Genomic DNA, 21,975 nt, shown 5'->3' with positions numbered 1-21,975 from the left:
GGCATCACAGCCACCCCTAAAGCCTGGTCCTGCTACATTTATCCTTGTCTGCAAAGAGTGACTGAGCTGAGCCCACAAATGCAAGCCAACAGCAGGCGTGAGCCATGACCCTGTGACAGTGGGCAGAAGGTCAGCATGGGCAGATGTTGGCTAACTCACTAAGGACTGGATCCAGCCAGTCTGCATGGGCAAACAAACCACAATCCCTGATGTGGGCTACTGTGTACTGGGGAAGCTATCCCAGGAGCGCTAGGCTATTACAGGAGCTCTAGTGGTGTGGGTATGATTTTTTTTCCTGCCCTTTCCCCATGCAGTATCTCTGCCACTTTTCTATGCAAGCTCATTAGAATCAAGCTGTTCCATATCTTCATTGCTGAGGCACAGGGTTGCTGCTGGCCATGCTGACCCAGAAGCCTGGTCTTGGGTCTTCCCAAGCAAAGCAGCAGGTCCCAGGACTTTAGCAATGACACACTGGGGCCTGTAGTAGCAGCAGCATTGTTCTTTGCCTGCCCTGTATGGAGTTCTAGCACTTGGATCAGATGACAACCTACACCTGGAGCTGCTGTGGGTTGGTTCTGTCTCCTTTCCCCCCTCATTCCCAGTTTCAAACTTCCAGGTTCCTCTGCTGCATGTTGATGTGCAATTCAGCCCAAAGGCGATATCTCCAGTTCATTGTGCTCCTGCTGCAATCAGTAAGGCCAAGCCTCATGTTAGAGCAACCTGAAGCACAGGCCAGAACTCAGATTTGATTCTTGTTTGTACCCATGATTAGAGTATCTGAGCACCTCCTGGCCATGACAGATGCATCCTTGGTGATGCTATCTCCATTGCAGGGATGAGAAACTGAAGCCCAGAGATACATGGTGATTTGCCCGTGATAACAGAGGAAGTATTTGGTAGAGCAGAGAACTAAACCTGCATCTCCCAAGTTCCAGGTCATGCCATAACCATTAGACCATCCTACCTTCTCATCCAAGCTCCAGGGTGTAAACACAGGGTAATCATCATCATAAGCCCTGAATCTAGGGTGAGGCACCCTTGGGAGGTTGGTAAAGATTGAAGACAGGAGATGCCTCACATAGATAATGAATGGTCAGATCCTTGTAGCTTAGTATTATCTCAGCTATCATCACTCACCAGGAGAAACTGTCCCGGGGGGCCAGCACTACTCCTACCTTTCACTCCTCCCTGCCTCTCCTTTCCTTTCCCTAAAACCATGCCTGCTCTATCTGCCCTTCAGTGTTTCCTTTCCTAGGTCAGAGCTGAGACATAAGCAGTTCTGAGAAATGGTTAGAGCACAGCTGACATCAGGGAACCAGACCAGGCTTGAAGTCCAGAAAGTGAATTGCAGGTTGAGACAGGTCTGTGCTGGCCACCCATGGTACAGAAGTTAAAGCTGGGCAGGAGCCGGTCCATACAATAGGAGCCATGTACTTAGAACCAGGACAGTGAATATACAGGATGCATTTGCACAAGCAGCCTAGAGATACTACACCAGGGGGCTTGAACAGCCCTGCTGCTCCTTACAACCAGGCACGTGCAGGTGTGCAGAAGTGCGTCTTCATTCCCTGTAGCATCCTTGGGATCTACTTCCTCTCTAGGAGTTTCACTGTCCTCCCTTCCCCATTCCTGCTGCTCAGAGGCTCAGGAGTGAGTGGGAACACGGGGCCTGCACTGATGCCCCAGGGTTAGGAACGTGGAGCCTGGGCTTAGCGGAGCATTGGCAGGGGCTCTGCCTGTCGTGGGGTGGGGTCTGTGGGCAAGCCCTCCCCTTCCTCACATGCCATAACCCTCCCCAGACACCCTCTCCCCACACACTCACCATCCCCATAGCCACCAGCATCCCCCATACAACACACCCATATGCTCCTGCCACCTCACATACGCAAACACCCACACCCCCATGCCTATCCACTCCCCACAAACCCCCCATGCACCCATACCCTCCTCCACACCCCACATGCCCATACACCCACAGCCCCCAACAAACATATACCCCCCACCCATAACCCCCAACATACAAAAATAAGACTTCATTTTTAGCTATGTACAATCACCTCTATGTACACTATACAAATACATGTAAATCAGGACAAAAATATTTTTTGAAATCAAATTAATGACTATTGCAGTAGTGTGATTTTTAGGATATAATTTGGTATTTTTGTGATTCCAAGATGGCAACCCCCCTTGCTGAAAGGAGTACTTTCGGGGGCAAGGGAAGGGATGTCCAGAGGCAAAAGTCAGTGGGTAGGGGTGGGACTTCAAGTCCCAAAATAGTGACCAAGGGGGCAGGGCACCTGTCAAGGGGCAGTGTTAACCTTACAGCCCTCAATGGCTTGTCCAAACTCAGAAAGTGGCCCTCCACCCGAAATAATTGCCTGTCCCTGCCCCAAAGGCTGGGAGGGAACCAGCAGAGTGGGGGCAGATGTTTGTTTTGCAGCAGTTAGTGGGTTTTGTGTTTGAGTGGGTAACTGGCTAGTTCATGGTTTGGTGTTCTGTTTCTGCCAGGGGACCATGAGTGGCTTAAAGTGGTGGTTGGAAGGTGAAGTGGGGTGTCTTGAGAAGGCACTCTATGAGATGAGCCCTGAAAAGGGGCAGAGATGGTGGCAAAGCAGCCCTACAAGGGCCAAGCTGGTTAAACAGATAGAGGCAGGGCAAGTGGACCCAGTAAGCAATACCTGTGATGCCTGGGCCTAGCTATGGGAGTGTCTGGTGCTGGCACTGAATTTATGACCCTATCCTGATACCTTGTTCTGGACAGGCTCAACCTTTCTAAATTTGACTGACCTTTTATAACTTTGAGGGCACTGCATTTAACCATGTGAGTAACCAATCCAGCAAAGCTCTGGCTTTTCTCTGGAAGCAGAGCTACTGTTTCTGCAGCCTGTTTTTACATTTACCACAGTGAACCCTGTTTTTTGGGGTTTTCTTTTCATACAACTGGATCCATCAACAAACCGCATACAATCTTTTGGGAACCCTGTCAGTCCTAAAAAAAAACTTCAGAGTCACAGTGTCTGCAAGACCCATTTTTTTCCTGGTTGGGACTTGTTCTGTTTAAAAAACTTCTAAGAAAAAAACACCCTTTGTCTACACAGCTGCACTCAGTATCTGTTAATATTCTCCTGCTCCTACAATCTATTCCTTTACTTTCTAGGATATTCATGCTATTCGTGGGGGGGAGGGGTCAGGGGACCACAGCTGCTTGTGATTAGCCTCCTGTACAAAAGACTCTGACGTAAACGTGGTTACTTAGGTTAAAACCCTAGTTGGAACTACTGTACAGCTTCACCTTAAACACAGGTCTCCATCTGTAGTCCCACACCTCACTCTGCTATGGATCTTGGCTGACCCCTCTAAAGAGGTTCACTCCGTATCAGCCAGATTACTGCCTTTGAGTCCTGGCAGAGTTGCTAGTTGTTGGCACTGAATTTACAACCCAGTTTCAGGCGGGCCCAGCCTTTCTAAAAGTGGCCAACCATGACACCTTCTTTCGATAATAGGTGAATTTTATTGATACACAGTGATAGTAGATAAGACTAATGTAAGTAAAGCAAACAAAATGATTACACAAAATTACTTATTTACCAGTCCAAGGGCTTCACAAAGAGACAGTACATCTGGCCTGTACCTCAACACCACCCTGTGATTCTTGCTATAATGTTGGACTTCAGCAGTCTGAGAGGTTGGGGGCCGATGGCCACCCCCCATGACGGGGTATTGTGCACCACAGCTCAGCACTCCTGAGGCTGGCGGATTGCTTGAGCTCAGGAGTTCTGGGATGCATTGTGCTCTGCTGATCAGGTGTCCACGCTACGTTCGACGTCATTATGGTGAGCCCAGGGGATCTGGGGGTCAGCAGGTTGCCTAAGAAGGGCACACCACTGGCCTGTCTCGCCTGCCTCATTGGGGTGGGCAAAGGCCCCCAACCTCCAAGACTGAATGTCCAACATTCAAGCAAGAACCACAGGGTGGCATTTGCAAACTGGCCAGATGTACTGTCTCCTTGTGAAGCCCTAGGACTGGTAAATAAGCAGTATTGTGTAGTCATTTTGTTTGATTTACTCACATTAGGCTTATCTGCTATCACTGGCCGTGTCTACACAAGATGCTGACTGTGCAGTTGTTACTGCACAGTCATTTAGTACTTGCATACACAGTGAACGGATTTTTGGTGACACTGACTGCACAGTATTATCGCATAATGTTTCATGCTATGTGATATTACTGCACAGTATAACAAGCTACTGCGCAGTCAGCATCTCATGTAGACATAGCCACTGCATATCAAGAAAATTCACCTATTATTGAATGGTGAAAATTCAGAAAGGTTGGGCCCACCTGGAACAAGGTATCAGGGCTGGGTCATAAATCCAGTGCCAACAGCTGGAGGTCACAAGTGGTGCCCCTAAGGCACAGTTAGGGCCAGTACAGCCCTGATCCATAGACCAGAGGCACCAGTGCCAGTGAGGTGCAAAAGAAGAGATACTAAAGGCAGGACACCGTAGCATGTGCAGGAACAGAATACCAACAGTACTGGTGATCTAAGCTGAGTCAGGACTCACTACCACTTACAAACTCTGGGGACATCCTCCCTGATGAGCAGGTAGAAAACATGAACTTCACAGTTGAAATTCTACAGTGACAGGGGTTGCTAATGCCAATAAGCCTCCCTCTACTTCAGGGGTGGGCAGTTATTTTGGGCGGAGGGCTGCTTACCAAGTTTTGGCAAGCTGTCAAGGGCCACATTTCGCTCTCCGGCTCAGGGAAGCAGGAACAGCCCCACGGTCCCAGGCCAGAAGCCTGTGCTAGGCAGGATCTTCTGGGTGGGGGGACAGGGCTGGGCAGGCCTTGCTTCTGGGTTCTGCTGCTGGCTTCCCCTGGGTACTACTGCCCCTGGCTCCTGTCATCTTTGACAGGCAGCCAGGATCAAATAAATACTAATTTTCTAAATTTTTTAGGGGCCCTGTGGGCCAGATAGAATGGTCTGGCGGGCCAGATCTGGCCCCTGGGCAGTATTTCACCCACCCATGCTCTACTTCCTGTGGCACTTCACCCTGCTACACCTCAGCAGATGTAGGCTCGAGCCAGGGGAATGGTGACCTGAGGAGCAACAAGTGATTTCAGGCAGCAAGGAGAATTTCAATTCAGGCCTTCTTCTTCAGATCAGAGTATAAGAATGGGGTGGGAGGAAGCTGTTGCCTGTAATAACCAGCAGGTCACACAAGTGCCATTAGATCTAGTGTCAGGTGCTTTGTCTGTTGCTGTGTTGCAGGCCAAAAGCACCTGTCTCTCTGTGGAAATGACAGGCACAGGGCCTGCCTGCTGGCAGCTTGCCAGGCACGACAGATAATTTCTGTCTGAGCCAACATCTTTACCCTGATTGTTTTTTTTCTTCTTCTTCTTCTTGTGTGTTCTTTCTCTGCTGATTGTTACTGGGGAATTCAATTGTGTGTGAATTCTCCAATGCCCTTTGTGTGTCTCCTGCTTCCTGATGATGCAGAGCAATTAGGGTTATAAATAATAGGCAGAACTTGCAATCTCCTTGGCCCGCTGAGCTTAACACCTTTGGGGCTGCTGGGCTGAGACAGAAAATTAACTGTTCTTGGTATAGTACTGGTAGGAATGCCGATGGAGGGAGTTCTGTATGGGCAGTCTTTGGAGTGACACCCTCTAGAGTTTGTGAAGCGGGCAGGCCAGCTCACTTCAGGGTTGTCCTGAAGGTTCCCACTGAGGAGCTGCTTTGGGATAGCACATAGCCGGGTAGATTGCTCCTCTGAGTTCTAAATCTGAGAGCTCTAGGACATTTCCTGGCTCCATCTGACTCCACCACATGCTCTTAATTTGTGCCCTGAAAACATTGCTCTCCCATGTTTTACCTATGTGCTCCAATAGAAAGTGAAGCAGGGAGCAAGCCTGCAGGACACCATTCAAGTGATGCCACAGTTAGCCCTTGGAGCACTTGAAGGGTTTATCCTAGGATGGGGATGGGATGGGGCTATAAGCCAGGGGATATAGGTTCAAATCTTTGTGTAGCTGCTGACTCTCTAGGCAGAATTCTATTCCCTTTTTTTCACTTAAGTGGCAGTTTATCAGCTTTTTAGCAATTTATGCCCAGTTTGTGATTCTGTTACCCTGCAACGTGGGCATGTAAGCATAGACTGAACATGGGCAGAAATCAATGAAATGCCTGGGCAGATGCATGGCTATGATGTACACTTATACTTGATCATATAGAACTGGGAAGAGGAGCCTTCCTATGTTTTAACCCAAGGAGCTGAGAGGTTCGGGCACTCAACCAGGAATCATCAAACACCTGGCTCTAAGCACCCTCTAATGCAGTGGATCACAAGAATCTATGAATGGGTTACAAACAAACTTTAAAGATGGATCAGCAAACTTTAAAAATGGATTCTTCTTTAAAGAAAGAAAAACAAGAAACCATTTTTTTTCCCATGCAGGCTGTCAAGAGTTCCAGCCTGCAAGGGGCCCCTTGCCCCACACACTGGGGGCCGCACACACTGGGGGCCAGATGCAACGGGGAGGGCCACTGGGTTGGGACTGGCCACTAATGTTTACAGATGGGTCTCAGGACAGAAAAGGTTGAGAACCACTGCTCTAACGTCCCAGCCTCGTGGTTATAACAACCAACCCACAGGCTGGGCAATTACCAGCTGCTTCTGTAGCACTCTTTGAATCTGAGCCACTGCTTCTTGCATTTAACAGTCCTTGGATAAAAGAAAAACTGGAGAGCAGTGCAATGGGAACGTTTCTACCACATTGGGAACCAGGGTCCAGACTAGAATCTGAGGTTGGTTTCCTTCCAGGGTAGCAGACATTGCACTGAGCCACAAACCTCCAACTTGTTTGCTTCCTCCTGGCCCCACTTATCTGCCCTTTGTTGCTTAGAGGGCCAGCTTCAAAAGGAGCACTGGAGAACATACAGATTGATGTGCTAGAACATTTTCAGCACTAGAAGCCCACTGCTGACATCTTGGAGGGGGTCTCTCCTCCCTGTTGTCTGGCCTGTGAAATGCTACTCCACCTCTCCCTTTCTCTTGACATTACCCTTCCTCCCTTGATATCCCCCTCACCTTTTTTCACCATTGGGCTCTGGATGCCAGTTTCCACTTCCTTCCCACTCCCAGGATCCCTCTTGCTATGGCCTTGCTCTTCCAGGTTCTCTTCTGAGCTCCCACCCTGCACAGTCCTTCATACATGCATCTAATTTCCCTCTGCAAGCCCTCTTGGATCACTTTAGCATATTTTCACAAGCTACTTGCTGTCCTTGTAATGACAGGACACTGACCGTGCCCTTGTCTCCTGCAAGTTAGGGTGTTTTTGACATTTAGGGCACTGATTGGTAGCCGTGTGAAGGTAGTTCTCAAAGCTTTTAAGAACAGGTTATATAAACACTTATCTAGGACAGCTTGGATAGGGATGATCCTGCCTCAAGCAGGGGGTTGGTTTAGATGTAACCTTTTGAGGTCCCTTCCAACTCAGCTTTTCTTATGATTCTGTGATTTTTCGACAGAGACCTCTGTGCAAATTGGACTGGCAGGTTATGGAATTACCCAGAGGAAAGGGCAGCTTCTTGTTTTTCCTGTTTACTCCTCCTGCACTATTTATCCCTCAGCCCACTACATGAAAGAACCCCTGGACCCCACTTGGGGTACCTTTCTTCTATTTCTGTGTATCACTGCCAAGTTGTTTTATTTACAGGAGTATGCCAGAACCTAGCCAGGATCTCCCTTTGTTAGGGCCTTGTTATATGTTACAATGTGAGCTGCTCAAATGTTGATGGGTGTTAGGGCTAGCTTGAGTTTGGAGTGGTCAACACTTCAGGCCAGTAGGGGCCTGGAGGACTAAAAGGTAAGAATCTCCCTCCTCCCCATTCTGGTCTTTCCCCATGCCCCCTACTCCAGGGGAGCCCAGCCCAGAGAGCAGCAGCAGCAGCCAGGCAAGCAGGTTAATCTTTCCCTGCTTGCTTCCCTGGAATGGACAGTGTGAGGAGCCATAAGCAGTCAGGGGTCGGGGGGAAGAGGCATGGGGTTCCAGTGAGTGGGGTGTTGGGGTAGGGGGCAGTTGGCCTAATCTGGGTCGGTGGGGGAAGCAGGATGGGTGGCGTGTTTACACTAAGGTGTAGCCTAGAGTGGCTACACTTTAATGTAACACAACCTGGGTAACATGGATCAGAGATAATCCTGCCCTGGAGTGGCATAGCTTTGAGCTACATAACGGGCATGTCTACATGTCCAATTAATGCACCAAAAGATTACTGCACATTTCTACACAGTAAGCTTTTCCTGAGACTGTGTCTACATGTGTACCTGTTGAGAGAAGATTTGTTCCTGATGGGAGCAGTTCAGTGCAGGGCTACTCCTGCCCTGCTCTGCTCACATATGACAACCGGGGGGAGATCTAGGTTCCCTTGGGTGCCAACCCTGGGCTGGGCTCTGGAGGACATGGGGAGCTGTACTGCCTCTGTGGCAGCCGCCTCCCACCCACACCCCTGATCTGGGCAGCTGCTTCCTGTTCAACCCCCACGCCAATCTCAGAGCAGGAACTGGGACATTGTCCCCTGCCCCAGGAGCAGGCAGCTGCCAGGCCTCAGCTTTGAGATCTCAGACATGATAATGTCCCAATGTGGAAATAATGTCCCAGCCCTGACTCTGTTCTTGAAGTTGAGACCTGGCAACTGCCTGCTACTTCAGTGGGGGCCAGCGTCCCAGCCCAGCCCTGATCTCAGAGCTGGGGCTCAGCAGCTGCCAGGGCATAGGGACAATGTTCTAGTCCTGGCTTTGATGCGAGAGGGGACCGTTAAGCAGGCAAATAGTAAAAAATTGTGCATTAGCCTATTTTAACACGCAGTAGCTGCTGCACTTGATTACATAGTAGCACTTTAATGTAAAGAAGATTAGTCTTCTGTACAGTAAAGCATCTTGTGTAGATGCACTAAAGGAGTGCTTAAAACTAGTTTCAGGTGTTAATGTGTGGGAAATCTAGGTGTTAAGAGCATCAGGAGTTGCACAAAATTACCATGTAATTACTCAGACAATGCAGAGCAGCAAAGCATCTGTGTTCCATCACTGACTGTTTTGTCCTACTCTGGGATTTGATTTTATGTTACATTTTTGCATAGCTGCAGTGTGTAACAAGGTGGGTTCTCTCCAGTAGAAGCTTGGGTGGTTGCCATCATGTCTCTGAACTCTGATTTATGCCCTGCCATCCACATTTTCCAAATTAGGATTAACATCCCATAAATGCCCTGATTCAGGAAAATGCCCCCACAAGACCAGCTGCCAGTTTAACTAGGTTTTTGCTCATGATGCAGTGCCAGGCAGACCAGTATCTCAGATTCCTATTGCATACAAATAGGATTTCAACCAGCTGTTCAACAAAAATGTGTGTGAATTGCATGCAAGCATCGCTCAACAATTAGCAGACCTTAACTAAAGCAGAGCAGTTGTGTTTGTAGTGCAGTCAAGGATGCAGGTCAGCTTTCAGAACAGAAGATAAGGTAGCTCCTGGAAAGTGTTATCAAGCTCTGCATAAAACATGAGCCTCCCAGTTTTAGGATTACAAATGTAGTTCTCTTAGCTCTTCCTTGCCCCAGGAATTGCTATTGCATGATTGTAATAGGTCTTCTCACCTTTACACAGCACACTCAAAGCCATAGCCTAGCTGCCTAGGGTGAGCTGCCATTTTATTACCAGGTCACTGCTGCTCATGCCAACTCAAGTGGATAAGCGGTGGACCCTGCCCTTCCTGCTTGACCTATTTCGTGGGGCTGAGAGAGGATTTTTGTCTATATGTGTTTTAAAGTGTGTATGAGCTGCCACAGGCACCTGCATCCCCTGATGCTCCATGCATCTGGCTAGCAGAACAAACTCTTCAACCTATCCTTAAATGAAAATTGTCACCAAGGACACAAGGGCCTGACCAGTCATCATCTGTTTCATTTGTTGGTTGTCAGTGCTGGGAGGAGTGAGAGCAGCAAACAGTGCTTCCTGAACTTGCTCCAAGCTGCTGGTATCTCATAGAATCATAGTGTCATCGGGAAGGCTTTGCCTTCCATGACCACAGTCCACTCGGTGAGAGAGGCAGTGAGCTGCTGGGAAGGGACACTTCCACCTCTCTCCACTGGGGAGGAGGCTGTTCTCAGGCAGACTGGCTGACCTGCTCCACCAGGATTTAAACTAAACCTGCCAGGGAACGAGGGGACTACCACCACTGCTGGCCCACTGAGCAACCCTTGCAAAGCCAGCAGGCCAAAGCACTTCAGGGAGCCCACCCATGCCCTGGACCTGGAACAACTGGTAGTCAAGGCAAGAGCCCCCAAGAGGACACTTGGCTGCCTGTACACAAATGCCAGGAGCTTGGGGAATAAACAGAAGGAACTTGTCCTCCTGCTTAGCGCAAAAAATTATGATGTCATAGGGATAACGGAGACCTGGTGGGACTCCACCCATGACTCTACCACAGGTATAAACAGCTATACTCTGTACAGGAGAAATCAAGTAGATAAACAGGGCAGGGGCGTAGCTCTCTATGTCAAGGAGAGCTACGCATCTCCTCAAGCTAATATTGGCAACCAGGGCGGATGGGTTAAAATCCGTGGGGAACACGGCACAGGGGACACAATAGTGGGAGTCTACTACAGACCTCCCACCCAAAGTCAAGAGCTTGACCAGGAGTTTGCCAGGGAATTGGCTGAGGCCGCATGCTCCAGGTCCATGGTTGTCGTGGGAGACTTCAACTACCCAGACATCTTGTGGGAGGAGCGCTCAGGTAAAACTGAGCAGTTGCAAAGCTTCCTCTCATGCGTGGATGAGCTCTATCTGACACAAGAAGTCTACAGGCCAATGAGAGGTTAAGCACTACTTGACCTGGTACTGGCAACTGGGGACGACCTAATCAGCGACCTAAAGGTCAAAGGGAAGCTGGGTGACAGTGACCACAAGCCGATCACCTTCACCATCTGCTGTAATGCTGGCAAGTCAGTCAACAATACAGAAGTCCTTGACTTCAGGAAAGCTGACTTTGACAAGCTCAGAAGACTTGTCAGTGAGGCCCTAAGGGACCATGACCCTAAGGGGAGGGGAGCTCAGGAAGAGTGGTTGCTCCTCAAGGGAGCAGTCCTTGGTGCACAAGCTAATGCTATTCCTTCTCAGAGGAAAGGCAGCAAGAAGACACAGCAGCCCCCCTGGCTCTCCAGGGAACTAGCGGACCTCCTGCAGCTAAAAAGAAAGGCCTACAAAGGATGGAGGATGGGATCCACCTCCAAGGAGGAATACTCTACTCTGGTCCGGTCCTGCAGGGAGCAAACCAGGAAAGCCAAGGCTGCAATGGAACTCCAACTGGCTACAAGTATCAAGGACAATAAAAAGGCCATTTTTAGATATGTGGGGAGGCGGAGGAAAAGCAAGGGCTACATTGGACCCCTGCTAAACCAGATGGGAAAACTGATGCCCAGGAAAAAGCCAACCTATTAAATGGGTACTTTGTGTCGGTCTTTCATCAGTCCCATGGGACACCCCTGCCCACTATGGGACGGGGGCCTGAGTGAGAGAGGCCTGGGTGAGGGAGATCCCCTTCCCTCCATCAATGCTGACCTCATGAAGGAACACCTTGAGAGGCTGGACACCTTCGAGTCAGCTGGCCCTGACAATCTACACCCCAGGGTACTCGAGCTGGCTAGCATCATAGCCCAGCCCCTGGCATGGATCTTTAAGAACTCCTGGTGCTCTGGTGAAGTACCTGAAGATTGGAAGAAGCCCAGCGTGGTGCCTGTCTTCAAGAAAGGGAGGAAAGTGGATCCGGCAAACTACAGGCCCATCAGCCTGATGTCTGCCCCGGGGAAGGTCTTAGAAAAGATTATTAAAGAGGCCATTCTCAACAGACTGGCTGACAGCAACATCCTGAGGAATAGCCAGCACGGGTTTGTTGCAGCTAGGTCTTGCTTGACCAATCTTATCGCCTTTTATGACTAGGTGACCTATCACCTGGACAAGGGGGAAGAGATAGATGTCGTATATCTTGACTTTAGAAAACCTTCAATCTGGTATCCCATGATCACCTCTTTGCAAAACTGGCCAACTGCAGCCTCAGGTCCACCACAATCCACTGGCTGGGGAGTTGGCTCCATGGTTGGACCCAGGGGGTGGGGGTTGACAGAAGTCAATCATCGTGGTGCCCTTTGACCAGTGGGGTCCCCCAACACTCTGTTCTTGGACCTGTATTATTCAACATCTTCATTAACGATGTGGACATTGGAGTCAGAAGCGGACTGGCCAAGTTCGTCAATAATACCAAACTCTGGGGTAAAGCATCCACACCTGAGGACAGGAGGGTGATCCAGGCTGACCTTGACAGGCTCAAGAAATGGGTAGATGAGAACTTGATGGTGTTTAATACCGAAAAATGCAAGGTTCTCCACCTTGAGAGGAAAAACCTGCATCATCCTTATAGGTTTGGTAGTGCTACGCTGGTTAGCACTACGGATGAAAGGGACTTGGGGGTCATAATTGACTTCTAAATGAATATGAGCCTTCAGTGTGATGCTGAGGCCAGTAAAGCGAGCAAAATGCTGGCTTGCATCCATAGATGCTTCTTAAGCAAATCCCAGGATGTCATTCTCCCATTGTACTTGGTCTTGGTGAGGCCACAGCTGGAGTACTGCATCCGGTTTTGAGCTCCTCAATTCAAAAAGGATGTGGAGAAGCTTGAGAGTCCAGAGATCCAGGTAACAAGGTGTATGGTGCAGGGACTGAAGTCCAGCTGCAGGGGATTAGAGAGGAGCCCTGGGTCAGCTGACAGGAATAATTGACTGGCCCTACCTAGGGGAAGTTAAAAGATCCCAGGGAGGGTAGCAATGGGAGGAAGGAGGTTGGTATGCTGAGGAACAAGCACCAAGCCTGGGTTGCCTCTCTCCTGAGGTCTGAAGAAAGACTAGAGCTTTTGCTTTTGTTTGTTATTTGTCTGGTGTTTGTGTTTCTTTGTCTTGTTTGTTGTGGAGACAAGCATTCCCCCTGTAAAATAAATGGACTGGCACTGAAAGCTGACTGTGCTTTATGAGAAAACTGGCTCCTGGATATGGCTAAAGGAGTGAGAACCTGCTACACTCCCACACAACCTTCTCATAAACAAATTGGAAGAATATGGACTGGATAAAACTACTATCTGGTGGACAGCAAGTGACTCAGTAGCTGCAAGCAAAGGGTAATTATTAACAGGCCCATGTCAGAATGGCAGGAGGTTTCATCTAGAGTCCCACAGAGGTATGTCCTCAGTCTGGTGCTGTTCAGCCTGTTTATTACTTATTTGAATGCTGACATAGAAAATTTCCTGAGCAAGTTTGCAGATGACACAAAACTGTGAAGGATTGTAAGCACATTGGAGAACGTGTGCATAAATCAGAAGGATCTTGACAGATTGGAAAGTTGGGCTAGAGCTAACAAAATGAAATTCAATGCAGACAAATGCAAAATGCTGTACCCAGGAGGAATAATCAAATACACACCTATAAAATGGGTGACACCTGGCTGGATGGCAGCTCTACAGAAAAGGCGTTGGGAGTCTTGGTAGGCCCTGGATTCAAATGACTCTGCAGTGTAATGCAGCGATTCAAAAGGTGAATGCAGTTTTGGGCTGCATAAATAGAAAAGTTAGGTGTAAGACATGGGAGGTGATAGTGCCTTTCTACTCAGCACTGGTTAGGCCTCATCTGAAATACTTTGTGCAGTTACAGGCTCCACATTTTAAAAAAGATATGCAGAAGTTAGAGAGGGTCCAGAGGCAGGCAACAAAGATGATCAAGGACTTGGAAGGCAAGTCATGTGAGAAGAGGCTGAAGAAGCTAGGCAGAAAAGGTGCTTAAGAGAAGACATGATAGCAGCCTTCAGTCACTTGAAGGGTTGCCATAAAGAGAAAAAGCACCTTTCTGCAGAAAGAAGGATGCAAACCAATGGCTGGAAGTTGCAGGAAAGTAAGTTTAGATTTGATATCCAGAAACACTTGTTCACTGTTAGAATAGTGAAGCCATGGAATAGACTGTCTAGGGAAATTGTGGACTCTCCACTGGAGGTGTTCAAGAAGAGGTTGGGCAGCCACTGGTCATGGATGATCTATGCCAACTTTCTACCATGGGTATTTCACACACTTCTGGGCTTTGCTGGTTGCTCCCCCCCGGCCCCTCCCCCCCCAGCTTTTTCTGCTGTATGTGTCAGGGTGTTTTTAAACCTTGCCAGAGGCATTGGGCATTGGCTACCACCAAGACTGGGGACTTTAGCTGGGTTGTGCTGATTCTCTTTCTGGGAGCAAAGCAAGAGGTTCCTGGCTAGAGGATCAAACCAATTGCCATATTTGGAGTCAGGAAGGAATGTTACCCCATGGTTAGATTGACGTATGGTGTGTGCAGATTTTTGCCTTCTTCTATAGTGGGGGCATGGTCCTCTACCTGGGACCTCCTGAACATATATTGACAACATTTTATATAAGCAGGACATTGGTTGCTGTGGTTCTCTTGCTTTACCTGTAGCAGGTTACAGTGTTAGGACTGTACCATGTCTTATGTAGAGTCCAGATTATAGTTGTATGGGTTGGTTTGATGAGGATGATCCTGTCTCAGGCAGGAGGCTGGACTGGGTGACCTCTGGAGGTTCCTTCCAGTCCTGTTTCTCTATGACTCTGTGACAGGGGCGGGCAATTATTTTGTGTGGAGGGCCACTTACCAAGTTTTGGGAAGCTGTCGAGGGCCACATGGGTAGCCCTGTCTTTTGGCAGGTGCCCTGCTCCCTGGTCACATCTTGTGACTGGAAGTCCTGCCCCTAGCCCCTGACCTTTGCCACCAGAGCTCCGTCCCCTTGCCCCCAGAAATACTCCTTTCATCAAGGGGTCTTGCAATCTTGGAACCAGAAAAATACCAAATTATATTCTAAAAAGCGAACATCTAAAACATTCATTAATTTAATTTTAAAATATATTTTGGTCCTGATTTACATGTGTTTGTGTAGTGTACACAGAGGTGATTGTATAATAGCTTAAAATAAAGTCCTGCTCTTGTATATTGCTGGGGGTATAGGTTTGTGGGAGTATGTGGGGTTTGGGGGTGGATAGGTGTGGGGGGTGTGGGGTGAGGGAGCATGTGGGGGTATGTGTGTGGCTATGTGAAGTGTAGGTGGGTATGGATTTGTGGAAAGCTATGTAGGGGGAGGGTGACTGAGGTGTGTGAGGGGATGTGGGGGTCTGCGTGTGTGGCAGTGTGAGGGGGCATGTGGGTGCATGTGTATGTTGGGGTGTGCTTGTGAGATTCACCCTACAAACACACACACACACACACACACACAGAGTACCGGCGCAGGCCTACGCTCCCTGGTCTGGCAATGCAGCCAAGAGCCATGTAGTGCTGGAGCAGTGTGGGGGAAGGAAAGCAAGGAAATAGCTGGGGGTGGGGCAGGGCTGGGCTGCGGCATTCTGCTAATGGCTCCCCCTGGGTCATACTGCTCCTGGCTCCTATCATCTTTGACAGGAGCCAGGGCTGGATAGACTGGCCTGGCGGGCTGGATACAGCCTGTGGGCCATATTTTGCCCATCCTTGCTCTGTAACTCCATGTGTACTGCCCTGCAGGGCCTTTGTGCCCTGGAGAGGTCACTCCAACTTCAGTTTCTCTTTCTAGCAAAAATTCAACATGGGAGGTAGCAGTTAAGACTTATAAGCCCAGCTTGTTTGATGAAGAGAGGGATACTGGCTGTCAGCTGTTGCCTCTCTAAATCTGCATATCCTGCAGGCAGTACAATGCTGATCTGCCAGAGTCTGCTTACTCTAATGGGTGCTTGGAGCCAAGCAAAAACTCAGAAAGCAGATTGCATCACTGTACCAAACCAAAAAGAAAAAAAAAATCAATATTCCACATTTTAACATGATGATCTTGTGAGTATCTCTGATGCTCTTAGGAGAGCCATGATAGATATAGAATAAACAAAGGTAAATATTAACATTGTAATACTACAAGAAACACGTCTGGCCTCAGCTGGCTTCTTAAGAGAAAAATATTACGCTTTCTTCTGGCAAGGAAAAGCTCCCAAAGATGCATGTGAACATGGAGTAGGCTTTTCTGTTACAAACAAGCTTCTCAAAATGATTAACAATCCATTGAATTCTCTTTCAAATTCAATGAGGGTTGTCACACTTTGCCTGTATACTTCAGAAGGCACAGTCACCTTAGTGACTGTCTACATTGCAACACTACTCCCCTGCTGAGATTAAAGACAAGGTTTATGAAGAACTGGCCAGTATTACTGGTAACATTCCAAACATTAAGGACTTAGATCTTCAGTGCTGACAGTGAATCCTGGCCAATTTGCCTGGATTTACATAACATGGGAAGCTTGAATGATAATGGACAAAGGCTGTTGGAGCTCTGCTTCTGTTATAACTTGTGCATCACCAGCTCGTTCTATCAAATGAAGCCATGCCATAAGATATCATGGAGGCAGCCAGGATCTGGCCAGTTGGACCTTATAACCATTAGGCAGTCCAGTCTCAGTAATGTTGTCCTCACAGTGCTGATTGCAACACTGATCACTCACTTTTGATCACTAAGACCAAACTGAAATCAAAGAAAGTCTTCTGCTCCAAGAAAAGTGACTGCCACATATTAACATCACCAATACATCTGTTCTGTATTGGTGACCAATACATCTGTTCATCTGAAAACATTGCAGTTAATGGAGATTCTGTAGGAGGCTGCTTCAGATCAGCTTTTATGTGAGACTGCAGAAGAGAAGTGGGGAAGCCTCAAAAAAAACCAAACCAAAACCCTATCGCTCCTGACTATATTTGGCAAATGGGTCAGAAGAAACTGGGATTGGTTCAAGGCATGATCACATGAATCAATTCTATTTATCAAGACCAAACAAACTGCTATGTTAAGTCACAAGAAGAATGGCTCAGATGTTGAAGGAACTGAGAAAATCAAGGGGCACTGTCCAAGATATCTCAGGACACTGCCAATGATTACTGGCTGTGACTGCAATGAACTTCAGTTTGCATTTAACACTGGAAAAATCAAGGTGGCAATAGGGTCAACTCTAAAGAAGTCAGTACCATTCTTGCAGCATCACAAGAAATCATAAGGGACTGAAAGCAACAGATGGAGACAGGTAGAAAATTATCTTGGACTCTATTCAAGGGAAAGTGATGTCACCAAGACAGCTCTTAACTTCATTGAGAGTCTGTCTCTTCTTGAAGAGACTGATGATATTCCAACTGTTGAGGACCTAAGTAAAGCCATAGGTAATCTGAACAATGGCAAGGCCCCTGGAAAAGATGGTGTTCCTGCAGAAGTGATCAAGTGCGGGAAATCTTTGCTCCTTCCCCACGTATATGAGCTTCTTACTCACTGCTGTACAGTAGGGACAATGTCACAAGATATGCGAGATACCGATATAATCACTGTACAAGAATAAAGGCAACCACAGTAATTGTAAGAACTATCATGGCATTTCTCTACTAAGCATTGTTGGAAAGATCATTCTTCAAGTGGTGCTGAGAAGACTTCAGATCCTTGCTGTCCATGTTTACTTCAAGTCACAGTAGACGCAGAACTAGTAGGTTCACCATAGATGTGATCTTCTCACTCCAACAAATCCAAGAAAAATATAGGAACAAAGGAGACCACTCTACATTGCCTTCATTGACCTGACCAAGGCCTTCAACCTTGTCAGCAGAAAAGGCCTCTTCAAATGATTGGAAAAGACTGGAAGGAGACAACATGGGTTTCCTTGTCTCCAGTTCAAAGACATTTGCAAGCCAAACAATGGGGAAAAGATTGCTGAAGATTGAAGCCCTTGGAAACAATCTATTAAGCATGGAATGAAGACTTTTGAGGAAAGAAACCTGGAAAACCCTGTACCGCATTAGGGTTGTTTGATACAAATTTCAGGTGTGATAAGCAGGGATCCATTGTCTGCCAACCTGACCTGTAGTCTCGGGAGGTCTGCTGCTTTCCCAGAGCCTGGATCTGAAAAGTCCCAGAGGAACTAATAAGGCTCATGCGGCCCTTTGCCCTATAAACCTGAGCATATCAAAAGTGACTACAGGGCTCTGGGTGCAAGGGTGGAAAAGTCTAGGGCTCAGGTTGTGTTCTCATTGATCCTTCCTGTCAAGGGAAAGGGCCTGGACAGAACCAGGTGCATCCTCCAGATCAACACCTGGCTCTGCAGGTGGTGTCGCCAGCAGGGCTTGGACTTATTTGACCATGGAATGTTCTTCCAAGAAGAAGGATTGCTGAGAAGAGGTGGGATCCACCTGACAAAGAGAGGGAAGAGCATCTTCGGATTGAGGCTTGCTAACTTAGGAGGGCTTTAAACTAGGTTTGCCAGGGGATGGAGGCCAAATCCCTGAGGTAAGCAAGCAAGCAGAAGCCCTGGGAGAAGGTCAAGCAGGACAGAGCAACAGGGGAGTTGCTCTCATACTTCCTGAGAAATCAAGGCAATCAACTAGTTACCTCAAGTGCCTGTATACAAATTGCATGGAAACAAGCAGGAAGAATTGGAAGTCCTTGCACAGTCACAGAACTGTGACATGGTTGGAGTAACAGACTTGGTGGAAGTTCTCATGACTGGAGCACTGTAATGAATTGGTACAAACTGTTCAAGAAGGATGGGCAAGGGAGAAGAGGAGGAGGAATTGCACTTTATGTAAAAGAGCCGTATGATTGCTCAGAGCTCCAGTTTGAAGCTGGAGATTGACCCTAACCCAGAGACTCTGAACAGGCCTGAGGGGAGAGCAACAAGGATATTATCATGTTGGGGGCCTGCTATAGACCACCAGACCAAGAGGAAGTGGTGGATGACGCTTTTTTCAAACAGCTAGCAGAAGTTTCCCAATTACAGGCCCTTGTCAGGGTAATTGAAGTCTCCCATGAGAACATCTGCTGGGAGGGCAATACAGCAGTGCACAGGAAGTTTTTGGAGAGTGTTGGGGACAACTTCCTGGTGCAAGTCTGGAATGGCCAACTAGGGGCCATGCTTTTTTGACCTGCTGCTCGCAAACAGGCATGAATTGGTGGAAATGTAGATGGAGATGTAGCAACTTGGGCAGCAGTGACCACAAAATGGTTGAGTTCAGGATCCTGAGGAAAGGAAGGCTAGAGAACAGCAGAATAAGGACCTTGGACTTCAGAAAAAGAGACTTCGACTTGCTTGGGGAACTCATGGTCAGGATCCCCTGGGAAGCCTGTCAGAAGGGTAGAGGAGTCTAGGATGGCTGGCTGTGCTCTAAAGAAATGTTACTGAGGGTGCATGAACAAACTATTGCGATGCTTAGGAAGACTAGCAAGTATGGCAGATGATCAGCTTGACTGCTATGTTCAACTATGCTATGTTCAACTGAGCTATGGTACCTTCCATAGTTGGGTGTGGGGATTGGCACACACCAACACCATGGGAGGCCACTTCAGGATAGATAAGATGCTCACTGTGACAGGGGTCCTACTCTCGGAGCCCCTCTGGAAGTATGGCTCCGCCCTCCTGCAATGGGCCAACAGCCTGCTTACTCTTCTGCCACGCCTTGATCTTACTTTTGATTAATAGATGATTGGAATCAGCGGGAGGGTGCCCATTTTTATGCACTCCGATGACAGGGGGCGCTGCCTGCAGCTCCTTTTCCTCCCCTACACCGCAGCCCAAGCCTGGCAGATGTAGCTGGTGTTGTTCAGGTCTGTCCTACTCCCTGCTCCGCGCGGTCTCTCTCTGGCTTATCTGTCAGCCTGCACCCTCACCGGTGCCCTCTAGCTTGTCTCGGAGCCCACACCCCTACCGGTGCCCTCTAGCCTGTCAAGCACTGCCCATTTCAGAACCTCTCGCCTGTGCAACTCCGGGCTCTCTGCTGCCCCCTTCAGTTAGGGCTCCTCACTGCCCCCTAACAAAGCTGTGCCCTCTCTGGTGCCAGGAGACCCCATGCTATCGTGGAGCTCCTGTGAGGCCTCCCCCACCCCTAATAGCCTCACCCGGTCCTCCGGTTAAACAGTAAACAGAAAACACAAAGCCCCCGGGCTATAACATAAAGCTAAACCGTTCTGGTCAAAAATATGAATCCATCCCTACCAGAGAGAGAGAGAGAGCGCATCAACCCCCCAGCAGGAACCAGGGGATGTTCCGACCGTCAGAGTTCTCCCCTCTGTTCTGGCTGAGTTCCTCCTCCCTCAGCCGCCGGAGGGGAACTGCCCTCCTGGCCTTCTGCCTGGGCTTAAGAAGGGCTAAACTCTGCCCCTTCCTTTCTCTGGGTTTCCCTGGTTGCTGGGGCAACCAGCACCTGTGCAGTCCTGGTGACTGGCAGCTAAGCTTCCCCCTTCCCACCACTAGGGGTCTCTCCCGAGCCGTTTCTGCTCCCAGTCGCAGGGCACCTACAAGCTCTGCTACACTCACCAAGATTGAGCAGTGGGGTTTTTTTTTGGGCAGGGGTGAGAGAGGAAGTCACACAACGGTGTGAGGCCTGCCCAGAATGTCAAAGGGTCCAAGAAAGGTGGCCACCATGCACGCCATTGCAGGTGATGCCTCTTATTAATAATCTCTTGATAAAATAACGTTAGATATAGTGGGACCCCTGACGAAGAGCAGCGCTGGATGTCAGTATATACTAGTCATAATAGATTATGCTACACATTACCCAGACATAATACCGTTAGGCTGGCAACAGCACCCTGAATTGCAGAGGAATTACTGAAGTGGATATCCTAGGTGGGAGTACTGAAAGAAATAATCATGGATCAAGATCCGAATTTTATGTCCGGGCTTATTAAAGCCATGTGCCAAGTGTTGAAAATATGACAATTGCGTGCATCTGTTTATCATCCACAGACCAACGGTCTGGTAGAACGCCTAAATGGTTTGATCAAATGCTTATTGCGATGCTGTGTGCAAGAAGAACCCCAGAGATGGGAATTGATTCTGATACCCCTATTTTTTGCATTACGGGGCACACCACAGACCTCTACAAAATTGTCCCCATGTGACTTAATATGTGGTCATAAGCCATGGAGTTTGTTGCAAGAAATGAGAGAGGAATGGGAGAGCACAAGCCAGCAAGAAGTTCGGGTACAGCGACACCAGCAAGAGATGGTAGACCAACTTATGAAAACTAAGCAGCTGGCCCAGGAAAACCTAGCAGAGGTCCAACAGAGGCAAAAATGGCAGTATGACAAAAGGGCTCACATCAGAGAATTCCATGTAGGGGACAAAGTCCTCATGTTACTCCCTACAACAGCAGGCAAGTTATTGACACGTTGGCAGGGACCATTTGAGATAGTACGACAAGCCAGTCCTGTAGTTCATAAAGTATACCATCCAGGGCACCAGAAAGAGCAGCAAATTTACCACGTTAATCTGTTGAAAGCCTGGCAGGAACCCAAGGGCCAGATGCTGAGCCCAGAGGACCCACTGGAGAAACTAGGACCTGAGGTAGGAGACCAGAAAGAGAAAGTAGTCCAGAGCAGTGAAATAATGCAAGGACCAGGGCTTAATGGGGAGCAACATAAACATTTATGAATCTTTATTGAGGAATTTAACAATGTGTTTAATGAAAGGCCTGGACAGGCCCGAGGGGTGAGACACGAGATCAAAACTCCAAGGAGGTCCATTGTCCAAGAAAGCTGGAGGCCCATTCCTCATCATTTCCAGGAAAAGGTACATCAGGAAATATTAAGATGTTGCCACAAGGGGCCATTGTACCTTCGCGCAGTTCATGGCAGAGCCCCATGGTAACAGTATCCAAAACTGACAGGTCCTTCCGAATATGTATAGACTTTAGGAAAATTAATGAAATTGCCAGATTTGATGCATTTCCTATGCCACATGTGGAGGAACTCCTGGAGAGGATAGGCCAAGCTCATTATATTTCTACAATTGATCTGTCAAAAGGGTATTGGCAAATACCTATAGCTGGTAAGGACCAACAGAAAACTGCCTTTG

The 21,975-nt window shown here is 48.3% G+C and overlaps 1 protein-coding gene across 5 annotated transcripts in view; it reads left to right on the top strand.

Annotated features, from left to right (window-relative positions):
- ROBO3 (roundabout guidance receptor 3) overlaps positions 1–21,975 on the top strand; it is a 265,930-nt gene that overhangs the window by 210,713 nt on the left and 33,242 nt on the right. The gene's annotated exons all lie outside the window — the stretch shown is intronic.

The sequence above is a fragment of the Crocodylus siamensis genome, chromosome 14 (genome assembly GCF_052110815.1).
Source record: "Crocodylus siamensis isolate JL-2025a chromosome 14, ASM5211081v1, whole genome shotgun sequence".
Classification (NCBI taxonomy): Eukaryota; Metazoa; Chordata; order Crocodylia; family Crocodylidae; genus Crocodylus; species Crocodylus siamensis.
This window is presented reverse-complemented; position numbering and strand designations above follow the sequence as displayed.